The 23,783-nt window shown below is 42.9% G+C and overlaps 1 long non-coding RNA gene across 2 annotated transcripts in view; it reads right to left on the reverse strand.

Moving 5' to 3' along the window:
- Positions 1–2,917: 2,917 nt before the first annotated feature.
- LOC107515799 overlaps positions 2,918–23,783 on the reverse strand; it is a 57,476-nt gene continuing 36,610 nt past the window's right edge. Inside the window, exons 4-5 of one of the 2 annotated variants that reach the window (XR_004954355.1) lie at positions 5,461–5,823; positions 2,918–3,219 (exon numbers count right to left, since the gene is read on the reverse strand). This is a non-coding gene — a long non-coding RNA (uncharacterized LOC107515799). Of the gene's footprint in view, positions 5,824–23,783 lie in introns of both variants that reach the window. The other variant, XR_001598121.2, reaches the window with a different exon arrangement.

Raw genomic sequence — 23,783 nt, forward strand, 5'->3', positions numbered from 1 at the left:
ACTTCCTGCAAACACGCCTCAAGAACAAGGAACACATGCTGTGTGAGGGTGAACTTTTCTTCTGGTCCCATCTAAACCCAACAACGTCTCCTGTAGAAACAGCGAAATCCACAGAGGGAGAAAAATTTTTAGCCCATGTGTGCTTTTTATTTTTTATTTTTAGGCGACGCAACCCTTAGCTGACCTCACAGATTGCAAGGACCTTGTCAGCTTACGATCCCTTATTTTTTATGTTTTATGCCAACAACACCTGGTCTCCCATCCAAGTACTAACCAGGCCCGGCCCTGCTTAGCTTCTGAAATCAGAAGGGACTGGGCTTGTTCAGGGTGGCATGGCTGTAGACCTCATGCGTGCTTGTAGAAGCTTGATATTTTTATGTGTGGTACCGAGAAGATTAGAACTTTGTTCTAGAGTCTCTGACAGGGTTTCTCTGACCATCTCCTGGAGCGAGAGACGGGTGATAGCCTTTGGGGTCGCTGAGCCTTGGGAAGCTTTCAGAGTTCAAGTTCGTCTGATGCCTTTTGTTCCAGGAGTGAAAGGCCTACTCAGCTCCAGCAAGTGTGTCCTCAGGATGAGCGGCCGATGTGAGATATGTGACGATAAGTGTTTTTCCAGAATATTAAAAATAACATTTTTATTCTGAGAGGCAAACACACTGTTTTAATTCAGGTTAGCAGGCACAATCCTAAAACGATATGACTTTTTAAAAACTGAAGTGTTTATTTTGAAGTAATTGTAGATCCCTATGCAGTTGTAAGAAATAATACAGAGAAATTCCATATACCCTTTTTCTTTCTTTTTTTTTTTTTTTAATTTTCGCCATAGTAACATCTTGCAAAATTATAGTACAATATCACAACCGAGCTAACAATTTCAATACAATCTTGTTCGGCTTTTCCTAGTTTTTCTTGGACTCATTTGTATGCGTGTGTATTTAGTTCTCCACAGTCTCATCGCATGCGTAGGTTTAAGTATCCATCATCTCCGTCAAGATACAGAATGTTCTCGTGGCCACAAGAATCCCTCAGTTGCCCTGTATTAAAGCCACATTCACTTCACCCCGCCCCCTCCCTTCTCCTTAACCCCTGGCGACCCCGAATCTATTCTCCATTTCTGCAATTTCGTCATTTCAAGGATAGTAGAGAAATGGAATCATAAAGGATATAAACGTTGGAGACTGGCTTTTCCACTCGAAGTAATTTTCTTAAGCTCCAAGTTGTTGTATGAATCAATAGTTGCTTTTTTATTTCGGAGTAATACTTCATGGTATCGATGTGCTATAGTTTGTTTAACCATTTGCTCTAGAGTGACATGATTTTTAAGACCAAAATATGCTGAACTTTAAAAAGCAGATGTATTTTTGAAATGCTTCTTATACAAAAGTCAAACAATTAAATGTGAAAGAAAACTTTGCTTTTAAGGTCGTGTGTATGTGTGTGTGCGTTTTCTCTGATTTTATGGTTTGAAGGAAGTTTTTCTAAATCATGGCAGGATGATACTGTTTCTGATAACAAGCTAAAACTAATGTCAGACCTCATGAGAAAAAGAGATTGTCTTACTGCCAGATGAGAATCATACAGTATTCACACGAGTACTTAATATAAAATCTTTTTTTGCCTTTTCTTATATTTTACAAAAACTCTTGACTTTGAATGTTTATTTCCTGTCAATAAATAGGGTATCCTAACCCCTCTCTTTAGTTATCCTGTGTCCATCCCGCATTACAACAGAGTTTTAAATTATTATGTTTAATAACTATGCTAAAAGAATATAACCTTTTAAATAAATGAAACACCTCTTTGGTAAGTAATGTAGACTTTTTCAGCTTGCTTGCAGATGGAATAAATTAGCTATTAAGTCATTTCTTGTTTTAACATGAATAACACCTTCTGTTTCTATTAAAATAATTTTAAACCATCAATGGTCATTTCAATAATATAACCCCACCTCGAGTTTTTCTATTTTCATTAATTTGAAATAACACCATTATCCATTTTTGGAAAATTGCAAACATATCCTTTGCTTGTAAATACCAGATCTAAATGAAAGCCATGGAAATAACAAATACTTCTGATTTAAAAACCCCCTTAATATTTCTGGAATTTCTTAAAAATTCAGGTCATTTTATATACCAATATTTATATAACCCTTTGGTAACTTTCTTTATTATGCGTTTTGAGATTAATTTACAATCTTTTCTTTAAGCTTTCAAACTTGACTCTGAGAATTTTCATGACGTGAAACATAATATCTATTTATTTATCTCTTCTACAACTAAAATCACTATGAATTCTATCACTTCTTCACACATCTGGACTACCAGGACACAAACTCAATGCTACCAGAGAAAAAGCCAAAATCAAAACAAAACACAAACACACAACCATCAAACTCAAAACAACACCTGAGGGCTTCCATACGTTTTCCCTAGGGTTTATCTGAATTTGCAAATCTAAGGAGCTCAGATTCTCCGAGAAGTGTTTGATGAAATATTTCGATATGGGTAATTTCTTAATCTCTATGTAAAATATCTACCTATCTGCCATACAGAACCCAATTTCTTTTCTGGAAAACACACCTGAACTTTTTTGTGTGACCCACCTGTGTGGGACTGAGAACAATTACACTACCTGGCCTCACACCATGTTTATCAAAAGCATAAACTTAAAAAAGAAAAAAAAGTTTAAAATTTCAAGACTAAATCAAACTCAGTATTAAAAACAAACATTTCAATGTCTTTTGTACTTAGGAGCAAAAAAAAAAAAAAAGGTTTGTCTATTCCTAGATGTGAAAACGTATACTCCAAACTGGATTACCTCCAGGGAACAGGCCTGGATAGACAGACTCTGATTTTTCCCATTTTCTATTCATTTAGATCATTTGCATCTTTATTAAAATAACAATTAGTATGTTCTGTTTTTATAACAAATCCTTTTCTTCATTTGTTTATTTTCAATCTCTGCACCCACCTACTTCCAGAAAATGTGAAGACAAAACATCAAAGCATTAAGACCACAAGACGCAGATAACCTGAAGGAAACAGAAGATCCAGATGTTCGGGGATGCTTACAGTCAAAGAGGCAATGACTTTGGCTCCAAGCCCTCTGGCAACACTGTGATAACCGAAAAAAGAAAGTTTTTGTCCAGGCTAGGGAGTTACAGAGTCCATTTTTATGAGAAGAGAGCTTGCAGATTAATCCACTTCTGTAAAAATTTTTCTAGAATGAAACACAGGCAGGAATTGATCACATAGATCCTTGTAAAAGGGGGAATAAGTGGCTGCGAGAACATTTTCAAATGTCATTTTATAAGAGAGAAATTTAGTTCAAATAGATCATTCCGAGAATCACCCTCTATAGAAATACCTTAATAGTAATTGAATAAAGGCATTTCTGAGATTGTGTGTCCTGATGATAAAAACATATTAAAAAAAAAAAAAGCATCACTCTCTAGAAAACCATTGCAAAATCCTATTGTCTGATACAGTGGCGTTTATACAGTTTTAAAGGTGGAGGGAGGTTCTGGTTAGCTTTCCATCACATGTCTCATACGGAAGCCCCACACTCAGTGTTTTGGGTATGGATGGTCCATGGCTCTATTTTTGCATTAAAACATGGAGAAGAAAAAGAGACGATGGAAATTAAAAGAGAAAAAGAATTCCCACAATTACTATTTGGAAAAAAGAAAAAAATGTGAAAAATAATAATGAAATGCCCACAATCCACAATCACTATTATCCAGGTATCAATTTTTCATTGTTTTTTGATACTTACTTTTAAGTTGTTATAATTACTGATACATGCAATTTTGTTTTTGTCTCCAGTATATATTTTATCAGGAGTGTTTTTCTGTGTTATTGGAGAACCTTTTACATATGACAAATGTCTTCTTGCATTTTCCATATTCGAAATCATTGCCTTAAAACTGTAGAATGATGGACATTTTTATGGCTCTTTATACATATTGCTAGATATTGACAGGCTGACTTTCAAAATAAATAATTTTCAAGATGAAATACACTGATTTCATATTTTTAAAAGGTTGTTTTGGAAAGTACCTAACCCCAATTTGGTTTAAACTGAATTTTTTTGGTTATTAGATGGTTGAGCAAAAATGCAATGTTTGAGCAAACATTTCTATATTTTCAACTAGAAATATTTATTTTCCTAGTCATGGAAAATATAGAAATAGAAAGTATTGCCCATTTTATCCATGGGGGTTTACTGCTGCAGTTATCAATTTGCCTAAGCTCATTGTATAATAAAGATATTAACTCTTGCTACACTACTTGGTCACATGCTACAAACGTTTTCCTCCATTTATTTGTTTGTTTTAAAACGTGGCCAAGTTTGCATCTCAAGGCAGTTTCCCCCATCACAAAACACCCTCAACTTCCCAGCTGGTGAACGCTCAGAAAAATGCAAGCTGATTTTTATGTTAGCCGAAGCAAAACATAATTAGGAAGATAAATTTGCCGCCACCTCTAACATACACACAAAAATGACACGCCACTTAAACATCAATGTCAACTCTAAACAGCTTTTGGAATCCCAAGAGAGATACGGTATGAGAGTTTGAATAAGGACTGAATGAGAGGTGATTCAGTCTTCCTTTCTGTAAAATGGGTGAAGTCATATTACAGCCTCCAGAGAAAATAACTAACAAGAAAACAATTTGATGATGTTTTTAAAGTGTCACATGCAATGCAATGACATCGCTACTTGCAAAACAATAACAGTAACAATGAAACTATTTAAGGTGATAAATAGGATGACTTTATCTCTGCTACCTCTTCCCAATTGCCATGCTTACTTGCAGAAATTGAACCCATAGCACCTAAAAGATGAAGAGGTCCCAGACTCCACATGACCCATCCTCATTATTTTGATTTAATTTTAATTACAGCTGGAGCAATAGATAAGCATGAAGAATAATCTGATTTTCCTACAGAACGTTCATTTTTTAGATTAAAAAATTAGTTGTAGAAATGCAGTAAAATGTAAACAAGGAAAATAAAAACCATCCATAGTACTGTCATTTAGAAATAACATCTGTTAATTTTATTCTTTTTCCTTCTTTAGAAGTATATATTGAAATTTATGTCCTGAATCCACGGAGTAGTAAATCTATGAAATTAGGTTTTGCACTGAGAAAAAATGACAAAGCCACGTATCTATGCGTTTGGTGAAGGATTTTCCCACATGTAATAACTTTACATAAGTGTATAATTTTCCAAGGCGTGCTTGTAAAATATTACCGAAAAGTGGGACCGTCCTTCAGTGACATTTACATCCTCTTAAAAACAAAATGAAACGAAATAAATAAAACCAAACCTCGGAGAGTAAAGACAAAAAAGGAATCCTCTACGAAGTAAAAAAGAAGACGCTCCCGCACCCCAAAATAAGTGTTTTGTATTGCTGGTGCCCGTGCACAGCTCTGCGGAGATGGCCAAGGCTCACCTTTTCTTGAAGCATCTTCCAGGAAGCAGGACCAGATTCTACCTTGCGCGCGCTGCACGCTTCGTCCATACGGACACCTTCGCTTCCGGTGTCTTGGGCAAGTCACAATCTCACCCCTTTACAGGTTTCTCTCACAGATGCTTATTGTCAGCCATCAGGTTTTTGGGGTACAGCTGGGGCTATGAAGGCATACCGTGCGTCTTCTGTCTTCCGGGGAGCCCCACGTGCTCTAGACAGACACGCAGGGAAAGTGGCGGCCATCGGCGTGGTGAGCGTGATAATGTGGTGACAGTATCTTCTCTGGTCCCCAGGGAGAGCCAGAGTCTGCTCACTCTTCGGCAGTCACCTTTTAATACAGTTCATCTGGGAAAAAATACATCACGAAACATAAAAATCATCATAAAGAGGCATCGTAAAGAAAAATTAGCATCATTAGAGGTATCGATGTGTCATGAATGACTTACGATGCTTCTATTTGTTTTTTTCCTACATCCTAGATGTTTAAGGATCTTATTGTCTTAGTCTCTTGTCAAAGTTGAATCCATAATTCCGTCTTGAATTTGAATTAAAAATAGCAGCTAACATATTTCTAAGCATTAACCATGTATTAGATACTTTGCATGTACTACCTCATTTAACTGTTTCATTTTTTAAAAGTTTGTGACCTTTTTATTTATTTATTTATTTATTTATTTATTTATTTATTTAAAGCTAAATAACACTGCATAGCGGTGTTACAAGTTCACACAGTATGTAGGTACCTGAGCTCAGAATTGTACCCTATTTCTATGGTATGACAGCCCCTCTCTGGTGGGGACTTGGATAGAAGAAATATTTAACGAAGATAAAAAGAGACATTTTAATTTCATCATAACCAAAGGAAAGGAAAGAAAAAAATTAAATGAAAGAGATCTTGTTTTGTCATGTGGGAAACTGTTGCATTTTTTTTCATTCTGTTTTTTCAAATTGTCACATTATTTTGGACTTGGAGATTTCCCTTAATGGCACAATAATTACATATCTGTGAGAGAAAAAAAAATCATTCTCCCTTTTTGGAGAAATGTCACTTAGTTGTCATTCCGGTAGAATTCAGTCGAAGTCAGGAGGGAAAGTTTAGTGCTTGAGAGATTAATCATAGTTAGCTCGGGTTCTCTGGAGCTCCTGGTGACACATTAGATAATCATGCAGTAATAAATGCTTTTTAAAAAAATGATGCCGAGAGTATGGAAACTAGCTATTAATTTAGTATGGCATGGCTTAGCTAATGTAACTTGTTATTCCATTAATATTGTGTCATTAGATGCCAGGAAAAGTACAAGAATTATGATATTCTCTCTTATAAATTATTTTTGAAGAGAGAAAGGGGGCGGGAGGGGGCGGAGAGAGAAAGACCTCTCTAGTCTTCCCTTATGTGATGTATTCCCTTAAGAATACATAATATATAATGTAATATAACATATAGGACAAAAAAAGAAGTCGAGATTTATAATTTGAGGAGAATGGAGCAATATCACAATAAGCAATCCAGATTTTCAAAGTGACTAAAAATACTCTTTCCAATGAAGGTTAAGAATTTTTTTAACGCACCTCTCCATGACTATAGGCTATTTTAACTCTTTTCGAACACCTAAATTTAGAAAAATTTTATATAGGCTTGATCTGTCTCTGTTACACAGACTTCGTTGCTATGACAGCAACATGATACAATTATTTATTGCCATGACAATCTGCTGTAGGTTTTAAAAATACGTTATCTATTTTTATTAGTGTTTTCAATTGTGCCGGGAAGGGATACGAGCCTATAATGCAGGGAACAAGTGGAAATCATTTCGCAGCAAACGTAGCGCCCCAGAACGAGCCAAGTCCCGTGGAATCCTCACTGCAACCACATCCTCCAGGGACAAACAGCATCCTCCTGCAGGGGACATTTGAAAGGAGGATGTGGGTTCCATTTATCCTTTGCATGTGGCTTCCGCTCTGCCACGTGGGGTCGACATCGGATAGGACTAGAAGCACAGAAAGCCTTGTGTGCATAAGGTATCTGAGTCTTTTGCACCTTTTCGGGAGGAGAGAGCTGTGTGTGCTCAGCGATCAGACTTACGGGGGGAAGTCCTGCTTTCAGAAGATGGCTGTGTCGTTAGTCAACCCTAACTGTGCCAAAACGGTCCTCACTGGTACCCGGTTCTTACCCCACTTCTCTTTTTCCTCTCTCTCTCTCTTGTTCTCCCCCCACCTGCCTGTCTCACAGAATAATAATAGAAATAATAATATATTGGGTGTTCCAAGAGTGTTTAGTCCAAGAAAGGAGTGTGGTATTATTTGCATCTGAATCCATAATTGGATCACTCCTTAAGTCATCCTGGAAAGTTAGTTTTGGTTGCTGGTTCTAAAAGATAAGATTTTTCTTATAAATCGATGAGAGAAAAGGAGTCGATCCCGTCTGAGCTGTCGGAATGGTGTTTGAACATTGAACATGCGTTGTGTTACACAAAGTCCATTAGCCGTTAGATCATTTGTTACAGCAATTCCCACAAGAGGTGTTGCTATCACCCCCATTTCACAAATGGAAATGGTTGTTGAGGATGCCCCAAAAAGAGGATTGTCCGGTGTCATCCATCCAGGATGTGGTGGGGTTGGCCTGATGCCTCATACGCCTCCTTGACACTTCATCACAAGGAGAAAGTGTTCCTGCAGAAATAGGGTCGTGGGTTTGAGCTGCGCCCTTGGAAGTCATCTGGGTCTTCGCAGGCCATCTGGGTCTCCTGTCCAGGAGGAGGCGAGGGCTGGCCCCTACTCCTTGAAATCCTCATAGTGACATGCTAGGGGTTATGACGTGTTGGCTGCAGATTGCTACTGCAAAGTTTTGGGGTTTTTTTGTTTATCTATTTCTCAGTGAGATTTTTTTTTTATTTCAAAGACCAGGACGGTATTCACAGTGTAACGAATAATCCAACTCTCACCAACCAGCTGGTTCTGTTGGCCTAGATATTTGACTTGTGCTGCTGTTTGTACAAACTGGGCTTATTTGTGCAAATCAGTAAGAAAAAGACAACTCTGCCTTAGAAGACATGGAGAGGCGATCCTCTCTCCCCAAAACACCACACGCACAAATTATCAATGAACGTATATTTTAAAATTCAAGCTTACTAGTAAGCAAACGGGCAAATTAAAATAACGGAGTAATATTTTATCTTTAACTGTTTCGTTTTAATGATAATATGAACACTGCTGAGGAAGCCTTCTAAAACACATGTTTAAAACTATTTACCAAAAGCTTTTAAAAGTATTTTTCATTCCAGAAATTCCACTTTTAGGATGTATTCTGAGTGTATGAGGTTTGCTCAAGGTTGTATACAAATGCCACCAAATACAGACAGTGATTAAAATGCCTGCCATGTAGATATTAAAACTTAGGTTTAGAGTACGTTTAATGATATGAACAAGCATTGATGTACACAAGCAAAGCGACTTACGAATCAGATAGATGACAACCATGAAAATGATAATCATCATACTTGCTTAAAAAACAGACTGAAATTACCTCCACACAAATGTTTAAGTTAGGCCGTTTCTGGGTGGTGGGATTATGGTAATTTTTATTTTATGATTTATACTTTTCTATTTTTTTCTAAAATTTCTTCAGTGACATAATTTACCCTTATAGATGTCCAGCTGACCATGAAGCCTGCAGGCCATTTATGAAAGTTCATTGCTACATGGAAGAACCATGAGCTCATCCTTTACTCATTTCATTTTGGATAAAAATACAATAACTGTGAAGAACTTATAATTCTATAACAGTTTTCATTTCCTGGGGAGATGGGAAACTTAGGTGTGGTTGGATTCTGTCAATGACCCCAAGCCTGGATGGGTTTTATAAGTAATAACGGGTAAGCAAACTCAGCTGAACAGAGTTATATGAGGTCAAATTTGTGTTACTATATTTGTTTTTAATTTGAAAAAAAGAACATTTTTAAAACTTGTTCTGGTTGATATTGTGTAAAGAAGCTCATAAGGAGCTTCCTTGTTTTCATGCATTCATGCATACATCATACTCCTACTATTATTTACACTGAGACGACACTGAAATTTATATTCCATTGTTAGCATTTTCAACAAAAGAAAGCTTTTTCAACAAGAAAATAATTCTATATTCTAGCTACAGGTTTGTATAAACATCAAAAGATGAAATGGTATTAGAAGAAATCAAAACTCCTCTTTATGTAAAATTACTAAGGGATTCTATGAATTGAAATAAGAGGATTATTGTTTCTGGAAAATTGTTTCTAAGAACTCTCAATTTTCAATTTTAAAAAATAGAGCTATAGTACAGCAAAATTACCAAATCCTTGTTCTTGAGCAGAAAAAAATTTATTTAAACAAAACAAAAATACGATTTTCATTAAAATGTTATAATAGAAGTAATAAATACATAGAATTATGTTTTTTCCCCAAGATTTTTCCTGTCAGGACCTTGACTTAGTAAAGGTTATATATTTAATAATGTTAAAACCTTGGTAATACACTGTGATGATGAGATGATGATGATAATGGTGCTGGTGATGATGATGATAGTGATGATGATGGTGATGGTGATGATGGTGGTGGTGATGGTGATGGTGATGGTGATGGTGATGGTGGTGATGACGATGGTGATGGTGATGATGGTGGTGGTGATGGTGATGGTGATGGTGATGGTGGTGATGATGATGGTGATGGTGGTGATGATGATAGTGGTGATGATGGTGGTGGTGATGACGATAATGATGATGATGAATGCCTAGTATTTGCAACAAGTGTTATAATTTTTAAAGGACTTTCAAACCCAGCATCCCTCCTCTCCTCCCACAGATCCTCAGAATGACCCTCAGAAGTGTTCCTCTCCCCATCTTAGTGAGTGGTCCCATCATTAACACACCTCTGGACCACCCCAGGCTCTTGAGAACCTTTCAGGTTTCTGAATAAATTCCTCCTATGCATCTAATTTTTCATACAGGAAGATAGTATTTCAGGAACATTTATAGCAAAAGTTACAAAAAGACTGAGAGCTTAGCACATGAGAGAGAAAATACATATTTTTGTGAAGATCAAAATAGAAGTATTATTTCTTTTAAAGTAACAAAGTAGAAAAGCCTTCTTGCAGTGTTATAGATTACAGATATGAAATAAAGTTTTGTGCTAAACTGTCTTTTAAAAAATAAATGCATAGAAATAGCTAATACCAAGAAAACGTGCCAATACAATACTTTATCAGCCTCACAATTTAGGCCACCTGTTGAGATAGAGAAACTGGCAAATAAACAATCAGAGACTGACTGATGGAGCACCAGATTACTTAACACTGACAAAGGAGAGAAAGCATGTGTATATATTCATTCATTCATTCATTCATTCATTCATTCATTCAACGAATACTTATTGAGCATTTGCTACATGCAGATCACAAGGCAACAGGGACCGTAACTGAGAGCAGTAGAGGAAGTGACCCTGTCCTCATGGAACGTAAGGTCTGGGGGGACATAGATGTCCCCTAATGGTTTCACCAGCCATCGAAGACTCTTGCCTGAATCAGCTGTTAGACAATGGTTTGCATGGTGGGAATTTTCTCATTTCACACCTGTACATTACGCCTCAGGTGACATTTTTGTTCAAAAGAGAGCTTCCTCTTCTTTTCATCTCCACTGACCTATTATTCCACAGCGAACATGCATTCATTTAATGTTACAATCACCCACACTCATATTCTTGTGATGTGAAAAGGTGTCCTAAATGTGGCCAGCGGGAATTCATTCAAATTTCTCTTTTTAACATGATTGCATTAGTCTCCGAGTTTTGCAATAGACCTAGAACAAGTCTTTCCTCCCCAAATTCGATTCCTTTTAGTGGAAAACGGTATTTAGAGCACAATCGGGGCACGAGGGTGTTATTGCCACTGGCTTGTCATTGCTTCCAGGACAATTCAATGGACAGAGCCAGTAAACATATTTTTTTGCTCCAAATAGTAGAAATATTGACGATAGTTTCTTTTTCAGTTTTCATATACTTTTAAAGACTTCCTTTCCAAATTCCTTCATTAGGTTTGGGATTTTCAAATATGAGGGCAAAAAAGAAGAAGAAAGAAGAAGAAAAAGAAGAAGAAAAGGAGGAAGAGGAGGAGGAGGAGGAGGAGGAGGAGGAGGAGGAGGAGGAGGAGGAAGAGGAAGGGAACATGGCACATGGCTACTTAGAAATGTGTCCAGTGGCTGCCCATCCCCTGGGTGGAACATTCTGGCAAGAACCTGGGTTTGCGTTTCGTCTCAGCGGTGGCTGCCTGTCTGCGGTTACATCATGGCTCACTGACTTGGACTCTGAGCAGTCCTTTTCGATTGCAGGATGAAAAGAGCCATTTGAATGGCATTTTTATTCACTGCCGGGTCCGTCTGCCCATCAAATCTGAGGGTTCGCCAAAGGGTTCCTCTGGGCCCAAGGAGCCGTAGCCGGCAACAGAACACCTTCCTTTTCCGGAGATTTCTCTCTTCCTCCTCTTCCAGAGCTGTTTAGATTGTGATTTCCTATCCTCTCAACTAAGATTGTTTAGAAATACCATTGCTTTTCCCAATTCTTCATACTTTCATCCTTGAAAAAAAAATGGCTAACAGGCATGTTGAAATAGCTCAATATTTGTTTTTCAGCTTTAAAACTAACCCAAAAGCCTTCTGGTTTTCTTTAAAAAATATATAAGTTTAACAATCAATTATTTCCAGAGGATCAGCATTGCTCTGAAGGGAGTAAATCATTTTGGAATAATGCTAGTACTTTTAAAACTATACGATGTCTAAATTACCAAATAAATATCAGATCAAAAACACAGGTTTTGGTTAAAGGTGAAATTTGGTGATTTTTAATCCAGTGACATAACATTTAATTACATCGATTTATTTCTATACAATGAGTTCATTGAAACCTTCAAGACAGATACCTTTTTAAGGATAGCAAAGTTTCAAGGCAATGTATTTCCTGACCTGGGATCAGTAAGCAGTGTTGTGTGATACAGTACAAGGAAGAAACTCTCTGAGCAAGGCATCAGGATATTTCAGTTGAATTAAAATAAGTAATTAACAAATTGAAAATTCTGGAACCAGTTGTGACAACAATCTCCTCTTGTCCACGGAGGTCCGGGGCACATGTGCGTGAGAGCTGGGGAATGTGTCAGGAGCAGATGTCTGGCTCAGCTTCCCTCACCAGGCCCCCTAATTGGAAGAGACTTGCTCTTTGCAAAAAATAGCTAGAGCGGATCGATTTTAATCTATTGGGAAAGAGCTATATATCAATAGTCTCCCTGATAGCTGAGATAGGTCCTGAGCACTTATTATCTACAGTCATCCCCCCATTTCTGCAGGGGGTACACTCCGGTGGATGCCTGAAACCACAGATTGTACCAAACCCTATAGATACTGTTTTCCCTATACATATATCCCTATGATAAAGCTTAATTTATAAATTAGGCGCAGTAAAAGATTAACAATAAATAAAATAGATCATAACAATATATTATAAAAGTTATGTGAATGTGCTCTCTCTCTCTCTCCAGTGATTTTTACATTTTTTAGTCCAAACCTATTCCTCGATCTGTTTAAACCGTTTCTTACTTGCAGTAAATAGCTCTCTGTCACTCATTTTAGGGTGGGGAGAGGGGGTCCCTTGCTGAAATCTTCATATAGGCGCGACGCTTTCTGGCTCAACGTGTCGCTGTCGATAAGAACGTGTTTTCTGTTTCCCGTCTTCCCCCCACAAATTTAATGCCTTTTCCTTCTTAACTAAGAACTTTCATGCACTGTGGCTGTAACTTTTACAGTGCGAGGTGCGACCGCACGAATTTCTTCTTCCTCCATCGCAATCTAACAGACAGAAGATTCGTTCTTCCCATAGAGCTCGGCAACCTCATCTGGAGATACAAAATGCCTTTTCGTTTTACAAAATGTATGTGCTAAATATATTAGGACAGAGGCCCAACTCAACATAGCTCACACATCCAAACGGAATTGCACCCAACTAGAAAGCCCAGGAGTATTACGACTCCCAGCTCGGCTTCATCCTGGGGCACAAACGGTGATTTCAGATCCCTCTGTGCCCTGTCTACATGCTCCTTCCGTGTGCCATGGCTCCATTCTGTCCTGCTCTAGACAGCCTCCCTCCTGTGGCCAGGTAAAATGACCCCACTTAACACCCCCAGGAGAAAGCACACCTCTTTTCAAATTAACACGCATCCATCCCCAAAGGTAAGCTTCTTACCCTTATTTGGGTCATATGTTCATCCTAGACCAATCACCGCGTCCAGAGGAAGCAGTCTTATGATTGGCCAAAGCTCGGTCACGTGTCTACTCCCAGCCAATCACCGCCTCTGCTCTGGGTCATACGCTTATTTTTTTCCAGAGGGAGATGAGAATTCCATGACTGACAGACAGTCCAGCTGGACCAAAAAGTGAGGGAGGGATGCTCCTCAAATGAAAAGGTGCTAGGCAGACATAAACGACAGGGCCATTGCACTTAGTTTAGGGCTTCCATTTTCAGGAACTTATTAGGGAAATTATTTCTGATGCAGCTACTGTGCGTGGGGGAAAGTCAATGCAGAAAAGTCACAGAAACTTCAGGAAGAGTTTGTAAAAACTTGCAAGGTGGCACATGGGAAAATCTACCTGTCTAAGCCTTAGGCTCTCTACTTTGCTCTCATTGGGAGGGTGGGCCTCCCCTGCGCATCAGGCATCTCCCCCAGGCCGCAGCCGGCCACAGGGTCACCACCAGGTCCACCTGTGCCTCTGGGGCCAGAATTAAGGACTTCCGCTCCCATGGCTTTCCTCTGCCTCTCACAAGCACTCAATACACATCTTTTTATCCGCATTTTCCCCAAAAGGTAGCAGACTTTCCTCCCCCACAAAGCAAATAGAAAACAGCATATTCTAGGAAGGCCCTCCCTTGCCCATGACATTGCTAAACACTCCTACTTCCAAAGGCGGCCCACCTCTCCTTAACGCCGGTTCTATTTCGGCAGCGGGCTCTCTATAAATCCTTCTGGGCGCTCTACTCTAAATAGGCCTCTTCTCGTGCCGAGGCTAGCCTCCTTGCCAGCCAAGTAAACACTCCCCGGCTCCTGGGGGAGGCTCTGATGTGCCCAGCCTGGCCTGGGCATTGACCGGGATCGTGGCAGCCAGCGACCGGGGAGCTGCCTCCTGCCTAGGGCAGAGAGAGAGAGAGAGAGAGAGAGAGAGAGAGAGAGAGAGAGAGAGAGCGCGCGCGAGCGCAAGCGCAGAGGGTGCAGTCCAAATGGAGGACCGCCCCAGGCAGGGTTCTAATGAGACATTTATGGTGCTGAGATGGCCCCCAGGCAAAACTGGGCAAAAGATGAAGCCTGAAACACTTCTAAGGTATTAATGGATGTTTCCCTGTCTGTGTTTTTCCTTCGTCCATCCCATTTCCAAGCACAGAGTCAGGCCTTTTGGAAGTCTTTACCTCAGGGGATTTTTCTCAAGGACGGTGTGTCTCAGGGAAGAGGATCCTGTCTTGAGGGACTCCCAGTTCACTGGAGAGCCCCAAGCCAGAAGAGGAGATAAAATAGTCTTTTCGAAGAAGAGGAAAGGCTCATATGGGGCATCTCAAGGAAGCTGGGTCTCATCTGAGGAGGTTTCCAGACCAAACAATGCTACTGACACTGACGGGCACCCCACAGGGACCTCACAACTGAAGTGATGGGGCCACCACGACACTGCCGTGATGGCCAGGAGCATAGGGGCCCTCCCACCGTGCCGCAGCGGCTTGCGGGCCTCTCTGACCTTTCGAGACAACTGGAGGGAGCTCCGATCCTGAGTTGGGTGAGATGCAGCCTCAGGTCCACCAGTTGGCAGCTCAGAATTGTCCACAAGTTGATTTAAAGATGTCGTAGGCAGAACGATGGCCCCTCCAAAGATGTCCCCGTCCTAATCCTCAGAACCTGTGAATATACTACCTGATTCAGCAAAAGAGAATTAAAGTTGTGGATGGAATTAGCATTGCTAATTAGCTGACCTTGAGAGAGGTCAAGGACATTCCACTCTCCTGGAATGTCCTGGTGGGCTCAGTGTCCATCTCAAGGACCCTTAGAAGTGGAAGAGGTAGTCGGAAGGAAAGAACTATCAAGAGATCTGAAGATGCTATGCTGCTGGCTCTGAAAAAGGAAGAAGCCACAGGCAAGGAATGCAGGTAGCTTCCAGAAGTCCGAGGAGATGAGGCTTCTTTCCTGGAGTCTGCAGAAGGAACACAGCTCTGCCAACACCTTGGTCTTTGCCCAGCGGGACTCATGTTGGACTTCTAACCTACAGGCTTGTCATTTTAAGCCACTAAGTTTGTAGTGACTTCATATAGTAGCTAGGAAAAGAGAGACATCCATGTGACCGATTCGGGCATGAGGCAGGCTGTGACAAGTGTGGTTCCATAACTTGAACCAAGTGCTGTGACATAAACATCAGCTGGGGGAATCAGACTTACTCGTGTCATTTGAAGACTAAGCCAAAGGCAGGATTGAATTTAAGCAGCGATGAGAACCACCTGGCATCCATACTTTAGTAACCTATACCTTGCCTGTGGCAGACATCACTAATCAATCAATCGCTAATTCCTTTTTTAATTTTTTTTTCTGCAGAATTCAGGCTCCACCTCAGAATTTTTCTCTATTTAATCCTCCTAGAAGGCAATAGCAATTGAATAGACTTGACATTTGTGGTAAAATCTATTTGCCACACCTGAGGTTAATGTATTTGTCACACTTGAGACAGTGTCAGGCAATGAATTCTGAAATGTTTGCATCTCAAACACTCCCTTTCCTATTTACTCCTGCCCAGAGGTGTCCCGCTTGGGTTATCTTTACTCTCTAGTCATCCTTAGTCATCCAAAATCATCTCGTGTTTAGGGTTTTTACTCCTGAAACATCTCCGGCCTGTATTGCTATCCTTCGGGGCAAGACAATAGAGCATGTTCCACCTGGCCAATAATAAGAGACTTCAAATAATCTCTCTCTAGACCTCACGCTCCAAGTCATCGATCTCAACAGAGATTGGTGTGAGGTGTAAGCAAGAGGGAACAAAGCTTTCAAAAGATGAGCTTCCAAAAGTGACCCTCCTTGCTACTCACATATGGCCTGGGTCAAGGGCATGGTGGCTTCGGGCAGCTGCCAGAGGGAAAAGGACTCAGCGTCCTAAGACTCCCACGAAGGACCATGGATGGTGGCATGCTCCTGCCTGGCCTGCGTATCTCTAATGTTGTAATCGTGAAGCGATACTTTCTCACTTTTTAAAAATCCACAGCAGCAGAAGGATATAAAATTAAATGTTTCCTTTTCCTCTAGCTTCATTCTGATACACCAAAGGTAACCTTTAAAGGTTATTTTTTTTTTGAATCCTCCTAGAAAAATTCTATGCACAGAACGTATGTGCGAACATGTTTGTGGTTAAGTATCTTTCTCCCTGTAAACATGAACGGGGTCGCAATCGTGCTGAATGCACTGCTCTGCAATGTCCTCGTTTCCACTTGCTCTTCTTCCCATGGTGACACCTATGGGGGTAAAGGTCAGACTGGCTTCTAGAGCCAGACCTCCTGGCACAAAATCCCAGCTTGGCACTTAGCCCCTGAGTGACCCTGGGGAAGTTCCCTTTGATCCCTGTGACTCTCCAGAAATACTGTTGAAAATATTTTTTCCTTTACAGAGTTCTGATTTTAGGTCAATAGGCTCACTGCAAATCTCACCTCCTCCCAAAGGCCTCCGTGATGACCCTCCTAAGAAGACCTTCCACAAGTCACTCTTTTATCTACTTTACTTACTACTTTGACTGTTTCTTGCCCTGCCAGAGTGGCAGCTCCCCAAAGCACAGACCTTTTCCCTCTCATTCATCGCCACCTCCCCCACATCGAGCACAGCTCCTGATGCATAGTAGGTGCTCAAGAAACATTTGTTGGATGAAGGAATAAATACATGATGATCTCTTTTTGCCCACTTTTCCCAGAGAAAATGTGCAGTGATTTCAACTAACTGCAATGCCAGTGTGTCTTGCTAGAAGGAAAATTGAATTAGAGGGATATTTGATCCGATGGTTTATAAAGCTTGTGGTTTCTATGGCGCTTAGTATCGCTTTTCCTTTCTGTGGAAGGGACGGAAAGATTGGGGGAGCTTAACACATTAGGGAAGCCCCTTTGAAAGGTGGAAATGTGTCAGAGCCAGGGTCTCACCCTAAAGCTCCTTTGAATCCTGAAGGCTTTGCGACAATTAGGGGCGGGGTGGGGGGCAGGGAGCAGAGGAGAAAGAGTCTACATAATTCTCATTTCTAAAACAGCGGTGTTAGGCTTCCTAGCCCGGATGGTGTTCGCAACTAATTAAGCAATCTTGACATTACTCGAGATAGATATAATTGAAGTGGAGTCTGAGAGACTTTATAAATCTATAATAAGCTTAAAGTCAAGGACTAGGAAAAGATGCTCCTGATCGAACGGTCTTTCTGGGGACAACGGGGAACTTTTAACCGATGTGCCCTCAGGCCTTTCAATGGGGCTGCACCGACACTAAAAAAAGTCGTTCTTTTTTTCCAATTACATTCCAATTACATGTGGAATTATTCACAAAGAATGTAATAGCATCAAGGGGGAGCTGAGGTGCCCCTTGGCCTTGTAAACTGCCGAACTATAGTTTCAAAATGGTATTCAAGGAGTGGCAATTGGAGGTCAGTACCTCCGTCGCTTTGGGAAACTGGGAAGCTAGGGATGGCCCTGGAAAGCTGTATATTATATAAAAAGCACCTTCTTATCCGGTATCTAGGAAGTAACCAAAATCTCAGCTCGAGCTAGATAATTGCCAAACTGCCTGGTTGAAAACAATAAAATATCCATTAAGCTAGTTATTAAAAACCAACCTATCTCTTGCCCCTTTTCCCCAGCGGCTCACTCAGGGAGGGTTACCGGAGGTGGGTAGGGAGCACAACTCTTGGCGGGGGTGGGGGGTGTGGGGCAGGGAGGAGGGCAGGGGGAGGGGGGTGGGGAGGGTGCAGGACAGATACACAGTCGGAAAAAACCCTCTCGATGGCTTTGGTACACTCCCCTGGGGATCACGCGCCCCACACCCTGCTCCTCGCCTTCCCACCAGGCGGTCCCTACACTCGTCGTTTTATTCAAATTGCATTTCGGAAAGTGGATCTGTCGTGAAGCAAAGCTGGGGCGGAAAGGACTTTCCTATGAATTCAGACTGGGGGAATTTTCTGGGGCAGTGGACGTCTTCAGACACTGGATGTGGCGGCTCAACCACATGCACTCCCTAAAACTCACCCACGGCACATTTACGTGGGCGAATTTTGCGACATGTAAATTGCACCTCGACGAAGCTGCTAAAAAACGAATCCACCCCAAGTGTGTGTGTGGACAGGGCGTCTGGGACAACGGGTCCAAACTAACTGCGCCTTCTCCACCCGCCGTCCCCAGCTGCCTCTGGGATCTCAGCGAGTGGTGTCCCATCCTCCGGGGCTCTGGGTGTCTGCCATCTTCGGCCACCTTTATCACCTACATCTGACCACTTCTACTTCTCCGTTCTCTCTTGAATCGGTTCACTTCTCGCCATCTCCGATGCCACTGCCTAGTTCAGGCTGCCACTGTTTCTCCTGAGGGACTATCGTCACCTTCTAATGATGTCCCCGCCCTCACCTCCCAGTGCGTTGTCCCCTAGACTCCCAAGGATGAAATTCCTTCGAGGGATCCCCGAGGTCCTCAGGATAAAACTCCAGCTCCTCGACAGGGCCCAGCTCACAAGACCTCCCACGACCTGGCATCTGTGCATTTCTCTGGCCCTGTCTCTTGGCAAACCAAACTCTTAAGTCAAATCGACCTCCTTATCTTCATCTAGTCCCTGAAACAAGATAAGCTTTTCCTTCCGTCCTTTGCTCACAGAGCTTTGTCTCCAGCCACAATGACCACTCTGAGAGATTTAACTGGCTGATTCCCCACAGCTTCCCTTCTTCCTTGGTAACCATGCTGACTGTACCTGGCCATGTTGCCATACAGGTGAGGCCCTCATTACTAGACTCCCTTGCAGCTATGTGGAACAAAGTGATACATTTTGATTAACGGAGAAAGTACGGTATATCAAGAGGCCTCCTTAAAAGGAGGAAGGCTTCCTTTCCTTGCACCTTTATGCTGGCTGGAGAGAAACTGCCATGGCTGGAGCTCCTGCAGCTGTCTTGGACCAAGAGGTCACGCACGGCAGTGCGACAAGCTAGAAGGGCCTATGGAGCTTCCATATCAGCTCTAAGCTTTGTTTATAGGTGAGAGAAATTAACTTCTGCCAGTGTCAGCACCATTTTTTTTAAATTTGTAGACAAACGAGATCTTTACTATAAAGAGTATTTTCAAGCTCGTCCTCAACTGACTGGCCCACTCTTCCGTCTGTCGGACTCCTGCTTTTCCTGGAACACAGCTAAGCTGCCGCCTAGTCTGGGAAGCCATCCTGGATGCCCTCGCAAAGGCAGGTCCTATGCCCCTCTCTGCTTTCTACACCCCCTGGCGCTGCTGCCCATCATGGCACTGTTATAGATGAAATCCCTTCACGTTTTACCACCGTCACCAGAGTCCCCAAAGGAGGACCGGGCCTGGCACAATAGGTTCTCAGTATGTTTGCTGGATCAGAAGATGTACTTAACACCCAAGTGATTGCCCCAAGGGAGACAATCACACTGCATCTTTGAAAGGAAGCCAAGAGAGCAATTATTTTCGTTTTCTATCAACTCCAACTCTGGACGGATCTGTAAATGACAGGTCTGGATATATTACACACATCGATAATTGTCACGAAAACAATCCGAACTTCTCTTGCAATTTTAAGACACATAAGCCATGCTCTCGAATTTGTAAAAGGTTAGATAAATCAAAATCTTTCTATGAAAATACCTGAGGACACGCCCAAGGAGTTCCTGACCCAGGAGGAAAATACTAAGATGAAAAGAGAAAACAAGTGACTGCTCTACGACAATAGCTGGAAAAAACTCAGAATAAATATTCAGACGAGCACACTGATTTAAAACAGATTCCTATGTAGTTACGGATGCCACCTAATGTGTCTAGTTACAGGACACGTTAGGCATACAAAAACCTCTGTATGCCTGATTGGGTTTTGAAACTAGGTTTGCGGTTTCATAATCCAACAGAAACTAGGGGAACCAAAGTGGAAATTCAAGATCTCGCAGGCCAACTGCATCTAAGATGGGGGGGGGGGGAGGGGGGTGTGGGATTAAAAATAAGAGCAATTATGAAATAACTGAAGGCTGAATCAGAGGCAGGTTGGAGAGGGGGAAAAAGAAACAACGTGGAAAAGACACCAACTCCGAGAATTAAAATCGCCAGCTCCAAACTTGGTCTGCGTCTCGCTACAATTGAGAAGCCTCGGAGGTCACGACGGGGGGTCTTCCAGTAAAAGTGACCTCATCTGGCGGGGCCTGTTGGTACCGACGTGCAGTCGGATTACATGGGAAAGAAGTTTTTCTTCCTCCCAGAATTTCAGCATCCAGGTCAAGGGCGTGAGTGGATGCTTTGCATGTGAGTGTACGCTGTGATATTTTAATGCGTCTGCTAAACTCTGATGAGAGGAGACGGTGTGGTGGAAGGCCTCCCACCGGGGAACCCCACCCAGGGGAGCTATTAGCAATCGAGCATCTCATTTCACGTGGGGATGTAAATGCCACATCCTCACGTCCCCAGGCTGGTGCTCTGTGCCACGCTGGGTTCTGTATTTCCAAGTTACCCACCCTAATGATTTATTGAACTGCTTATCCTTCCTCCCTTACCCCTTTTACTTCTGTGACTCCCCGAGTAGCCCAGGTCTCTCATGGGGCTTGGAAAAGCAGGCGCAAAGGTGTGACTAACAGCCCTGTTTGTTGAAAATACAGGGGAAACAGATTCAGCAGTAATATCACCTGTTCAGGGGCTCAGAGGGGGAAATAGTAAGCTCCAGATTGAAATTTCAAAGATTCATCAATTATCAGGGTATTTGCTCTGGGGCAGCCAGGTGGGGGCGGGGGAGGGCGCGAGGGGGCAGCTGCAGGAGTAATTTACTTACCACTTACTCCGAGTCCCCAACAATTGGAAACATCAGTTTTTAAAAAGAAGGAGAGATGGGGGGACTCTGTTCAAGGTACTTCACGAAAGCTTCTGATTGTTGGGCTGTGACTGTCAGTTTAATCAGACTTGTAAACAACCAGCGAGACCACACACCTCACCTATGTGGACTCATTAGAAGAAGCACCAGAATCGGTGAACGCTTGAGGTATACGTGTCACATATATTTTTTAAAGAAACATTCCGCACACACTAGGGCAGTGGAAAAATTATTTTGGATTAGAAGACACGGGTCCTGGATTTGTGTCCCATCTGCTTTATTATCATTGGTTTACCGGCTAATTAGCACGGTAGCCTTGACTACTAATCATAATAGCAATATGATACATGTGCAAGCCTGATCTGAAATATGGGCTTTCATACATTATATATAATTTTCACAATACTGCAGCAAAATAGACTTTGGTCCCATTTCTCAGATTAGGAAACAGAGGAAAAATTTAAGAACACACAGCTAACCAGTGGTAGAGCTGGGGTTTGAACTTAGTCAAATAGTCGCACCTGCTTACAGGGAAGTCGGCCGTCCCAGGTCACCCCGCAAAGTCCCCTACCTTGCAGACCTTCGTTCTTACCTGTTAGATGAGGTTTTGACCTGGCCAGTTGTCGGAGAGCTCCTCCCGCTATCGAAGACGCGCTTTTTCAAATTCCTGGAATGAGCCAACCTTGGTTGCTAATTGAAGACGCCCAAGAAGTGTTGTTTCTTTATTCCCAGGGGTGGATGTCATGATTTCTAAGGAACGTGTTTGTCGTTTGTAAACGCGCGAATCCCGGAGAGGAGGTCGTCCAGACATCTTGGTCTCATTGACAATTTGACAAACCTCCTTTAGCCGAGGACAATACGGAGCTTGCAGCCCCTCCCTGGCGAGGGCATATGTTAATGTAATCATTAAGTACCTTCTTCCCCCCCCCCCCCCAAAGATCTGTGCCTTTTGGGGGGTGCTGTCGGTTAATGCAGGGAAAGGGGGATTCTGGTAGACTTGGGGAGGCAGAGGGTGGGGCTTGGGCGGGAGGGGACAAGGAAGCTGAGGGTCTAAAACCCATCTGGCTGGAAACAGCGCGCGGTGCAGGAGCCTCGGTGCAGGAGCCTCGGGCGCAGAGCAATTACAAGTTTACATAACAGTCCGCGCCGCCCCGCCCCGCCCCGCCCCGCCCCGCGGGCTCGGGGATCCGGGACGGGCGAGGCCCCGCGTCCCCCCGAAACGCACGACGGATCCATCACGGGAGGGGGATGTCTCTTCTGGGTTTGCAATTCAGAGCCAACTCCCTGCGTGAGACACGTCTCGGTCCCGCTTTCGTGTTCTGCGAACCCCAGGAGCGCGGGGAGGCGGGCGTCCCCATCTCGGCCCCGGAGCTGAAAGAAGGGGGCGTTTGGGGGCGCGGCGCGCGCGCTGGTCCCCGCGGCGCTGGGCGAACTCCGGGCGTTGATGTCACGCCTGCCCTTCCCGGGGAGGTTGGGGGGGGGGACCGTGTGATCCACTGAGTCACGGAGTACCGGGGCGGGGGTGGGCTGGTGAGAGGGGGAGACAGCCACCTCCCGCCCACGTGACCTGTCAGATGACTTGCTCTAAGTGCACGGGGCTCATTTACCGTAAGGCTGAAGGCTTCTCATCAGCATCCACGATTAGTCATCCCCGAGTGACATTTGATAGGAGCTCAGTACGAGGACACGGCAGGCAGCGTGGATGACGACGGGGGTGGTGGGGGGCGGGGGGGAGGAAAAGCCGCTCCCCCCGCCTCTGATTTTGGTTGGAACTGGTGTTCGTGCTGAGTCAAGGAAACCTACTGTTTCTGAAAAGTGTCAGGGGAGACGAGTCACTTTGCTAGAGAGAGACTCTTAAAATTCTTCTCAGCTGGGAGCAGGGAGTCCAGCAGCCACTGTTCATGGGACACCCCGCAGGCCACAAGCCCGGCTCCAGATTCGTGGGTTGGTTTTTGGAGGTCGAGTGCGCATGCGCCCTGCCGGTGCCAAGTGTATGATTATCCTGTCAATGACCCTTCACAGCTTCTCCAGTCTCCAGGGCGGCCCAGGAACAGGGGGCCGCCTCCACGCAGGCCTCCAGGATTTGAAGGCTCTCCCAGGGGCTAGAGAAGCAGGAATGAAGCCAGCACAGGTGTCCTAGCTGCCGAGGACCCCGTGGTAGACACTGCAAGGGTCTCCTGACACACCGGCT

This window comes from Rousettus aegyptiacus, unplaced genomic scaffold, assembly GCF_014176215.1.
Source record: "Rousettus aegyptiacus isolate mRouAeg1 unplaced genomic scaffold, mRouAeg1.p scaffold_m13_p_14, whole genome shotgun sequence".
Taxonomy (NCBI): Eukaryota; Metazoa; Chordata; class Mammalia; order Chiroptera; family Pteropodidae; genus Rousettus; species Rousettus aegyptiacus.